Source organism: Miscanthus floridulus, chromosome 16, assembly GCF_019320115.1.
Source record: "Miscanthus floridulus cultivar M001 chromosome 16, ASM1932011v1, whole genome shotgun sequence".
Classification (NCBI taxonomy): Eukaryota; Viridiplantae; Streptophyta; class Magnoliopsida; order Poales; family Poaceae; genus Miscanthus; species Miscanthus floridulus.
Window position 1 is genome coordinate 53,519,865 of NC_089595.1, and position 4,243 is coordinate 53,524,107.

The following is a 4,243-nucleotide window of genomic DNA, read 5'->3' on the forward strand; positions in this document are numbered from 1 at the left end:
CCTCTGGCGACTGTGGTGGCCGAATGACCCCCTATATAGGTGCTCAACCCCCCAGAAGAGGCTAACCCGATTTAGGTGAGTTATGACCTTTCCCCATGAGGGAAGGCCATCGATGATCCATCCGCCCAAAAGTGACGCCTCCTGAGCCATGGCCCACCTATCGACATCCTTCGTCTGCCTACCTCTCCAACAACTAAAACAAAGATAAGTCCCATCCTCTTGACCCTCTTACTTCGCTTACCTCTGTTTACTCTATTCATTGTCTTCCTTGACCCAAGCTATCCTGATAATGGATCGGCCGCATCGCAAGATCGACTAAGCTAATCACTTGCTGACCTTTTCTGAAGGAGGACCACTGTAGAAGGCCCCTGAGCGAGATGAGGATGGGACGAATAGAGCTAGAGGAGTAGATGAAACATTGGCAAGGCGCTAATGGAGCGGCCTCGGTCATTGCATTACCAGCTATGTCCTCTTCCCCTCTCTTGTGTCCATTCTATTTTTCTTTGCAGCTATATGCCTATCTCCCGATCCTTATCAGATTGTTCCACCCCACTGCATGCTAGTCTAGGGCCACCCTAGAAGGGGCATCGCTGAGGGTTCAAGGCTAGCCCACTGGGCTTTAGGGTCGCCCGAAGAAACTGAAAGTGTGAGGGACGCTCAGGAGATTAACCCATGCAGCTGTAGCCAGGACGCTTAGACGCATCTCGACCATCGAACGAGTGATGTCAGAGTATTGACCTCAAGCCACTCGTGGTGACCCAACGAGCGAGGCTGCGAGCCCCAAACACCGATAGATGGGCTCAAGAATTGCATGAATGGCTTAGTCGAGAAGCCGAGAATCTCCCCCTAGGGGACATGACCGGGGCGTGGAACGACTGTAAACTCAGGGTTCTCACGGACTTACCTATTAGTAGCACGTGTGCAACAATCTTGGCCAATGAGGCCATCATCATAATAGCACAACCCAATGAGGGATCAAGTGTCTGACCATGACTCAAGAGCAAAATGGGATTACACATGAAGGTAATTTCATTTCATTGGTCGAGAACAACCCGATTACAACATACTGTGGCAAAATCAGCCATTGTCACCAAAGAAGATGGATCTGAGGAAGAAGAAGACAAGGGGCTAGTGGAAGGGATTGGAGAAGCTGCGTCCCCAAGGGGCCTCCCTTTATAGCCAAACATGGTGCAATGTCAGCGGCTTTGGGCCCTCCGATCAGCCATCAACGACTACAAAGGACCCTAGGGAACCGGCTAGGTGTCCCTTCAATCCCCATAGCATGCCTCCGGGTGGTTGCATGATGATGGCCACGTAGTAAAGGCAGAGTCAGAGAACCACTAGCAATGAGTCAAGTCCCCGCTCCACTTTCCTCCATGCGTCGCCCACTCCGTGCATGCCTCCTTGTAGGACTTGGGGGATCCGCCTGCCCTTAGGCCCACTGGCTATCATCAATGACTTGGATCCACGTGCACTAAGTGCCATGGCTCCTCCACCAGATCTGCTCCACATGGCCCCAACGTCCCATCTCCTAGATGAGATGGGACAGCGTAGGGGCGTGCGCGCGTCATAACTCCTCCACCAGGCATGATGGCCCAGACAACATCAACCACCTACTCAAGGCGTCAGCAGAAAGGACGTGCCTAGAAGTTGCCCCTTTCACTGGCAAGGAGGCCACACAATGGCCTCGGGGGCTCCGCCGGCTCCCCAAACAGAGCATCCCGACCCCCCGATCAACGGGCGCTCGGGTGGCGCATCCCCAAAAAAACCAACCAACTCCCCAAAGTTGGGTCGAGAGCCGCTGAGCAGTGGGGCCAACGAGGGACTCCATCCGAGCCTCGACGCGCTCCCACTTCCTCAATCTATGGTTGTAGAGGGTCGACCCTAGAAGGTCGGCTTTAGAGGATTCAGACCTGTTATCACAGCCCTCAGAAGGGCATGGAGCTCTGGAAGATCAGATGGCCGTGAGCTAGATCCTAGCAATCTTGATCAACCAACCCATGGGGCTCCCTCGGGCCTGCAGTCGACAACTCCCAAACAAGTTCGCCGAGCTCTCGCTCAAGTCGAAGAACCATGCGACATTGACTCATGAAGGGATCAGCATCATCTTTGCTCAACCTCGACAGTCGAGCACCATCCATCGCACTGAAGGAGAAGGCCCCAAGCAGGGCACAGCACAAGATTGATCACTAGAAGATCGAATTCAACCTTTGGTCGCCATCATGCTAGGTGAGGCCACGAACGGCTCGGGGGTTCTTGATGAGATCCTAACATACAGGTATGTTAAGCCTCGGTTCCAATGGTTCCCGAATGAAGAAGACCCCCCGACCGACCCCTTCAGGATCACCTAGGGGGCTCGGGGCTATGCCCATCGGGCACGCTCATGCGCGCCCACTAGCAAACTCAGCCGAGCCTAACTCAACCGTAGCCTCCGCCTAGAGCTCGGGGGCTTCCTCGAGCCCTGAGCGCTCGATCTACGGCACGACCGAGCCCGGTCCTTGGTTCCTGCCTAGCTAACGATGCTAGCCAAGGCCCAAGCATAAGAAGACAAGGCCCTAGGTTACCGATGCTTGGGGTCCCTAGCGTCGCTCCCTAGGCGTGCCCATTCCAACTGCTCCTCCGACTAGGTCATGTCCGTGGCATGACATAAGAAGACAAAGCTTCCTACGGCCTCTGGGGGCCCTGGGGCTTCTAGGCCCCCCCCATGTCAGGCCCTAGAGCCGACCTCCTTCGCCACCAAGAAGACTCCAAAAGGTCTCACCCGAGGGAGGCCAGTCCAAGCCGACACCCCTGACACGTAGAGTGTCAAAATAGAGCAGCCGGACAACACCCATGCTTCTTTGGCTCCAAGACTCCTCGACAGTCCATGGCGCACCACTACAAGCCCCTCCTAGACTCTGACGCACGTAGACCATAGACTAGAACTCCCAAACCGCCTTGTACCCGACCTATCTCGTTATATAAAGGATAAGGTTAGACCTAGAGCGGAGAGAAGGTGAGTTCAATCACTAGACACTCTATTCCATTCCATCTACCTCTATTCTGCACCAAGAGCAAGGCAGCCCAGAGAGGGGCACCAAGAGCCTCTCCTCCATCGCATCCCATCATGTCCTTCCCATCTAACGAGGGGGAGACTCCACCGGCGGTGAGGCAACCTTAGGATTAGCACCGAGCTAACCGCTTACCAAACTTATCTTCCTTTACACTCTGTTATAACCCCCTGATTTTGGGTGTTCTTGAGTATAAGGATCATCAGCTGTTGGATGTAGGAACCGAATTGGCCTGAACTAGGATAAACCGTTGCGTCTTCTCTACGTGATTCTTGTTTTTTTTAGTCCACCCGAGCCACTGGAGACCCCATATACTGACACCGACTCCAACAACATGCTTGACGTGGTTTCGACCCCGCGACACCTAGGTGGTGAAAATTGGAGCCGCCCAGTTTATCTGGTGACCTAGGCGGTGAAAATTAGAGCCGACAAGTTTATCTGGCTAGCTACCGTCGGACTGAGCCAAGTAAGGCTCACCATTAGGATGTAAGGAGCTCAAGATAAAAAATTGAAAGTTCTTGGTCGGAGATGTGTACACACTTAAGTGCCAAGTGCAATGGCGCTGACGACATAATCATCAGAGTAGAACAAAGCCATTAAGCGATAAATTTGAGGTAGTCAGAACATTATGAAGAAGAACTAGTACATGCACCACAAGGTGCAGTGTACACACTGTAGTCCTCGAGTCTGAGGTTAGGTGTAGGGTACACCTAGTGTCAGGGTCTTAAAGAAAAAGAAGCAGTCCCTAACATAGCTGAGAAAGCATAGCAGTACATTCATCGTAAGGTGAAGTATGCACAATTAGTCCCCGAGCCTGCTAGAAGATAAAGAATGAATCTTGTAGCAGGGTCAAATAAATCAGGAGCTTGATATCCCAGTGTTGATGTGTGAAATAGCCAGCGTCATCTGCCATGTATCTACCAAGGCCCTGACGTGCCGCCCAAGATCAGCACTATAATCCGAACGGCATGGAGCAGCTTGGAAAGCACACATGGCATGCAATGCCGTCGAAACATAGTAAAATCTGTCCGTCAAGGGAGTCCCTAGCTTGGCTGGTGATGCTTACATGAAGAATGTGAATGACGAGGAGTCCCCTGCTTAGCTGGCGATGCTTGCATAAAAAATCCGAACACCGAGGAGTCCCCAGCTTAGCAGACAATGCTTGCATGAAGAATCTGAACACTGAGGAGTCT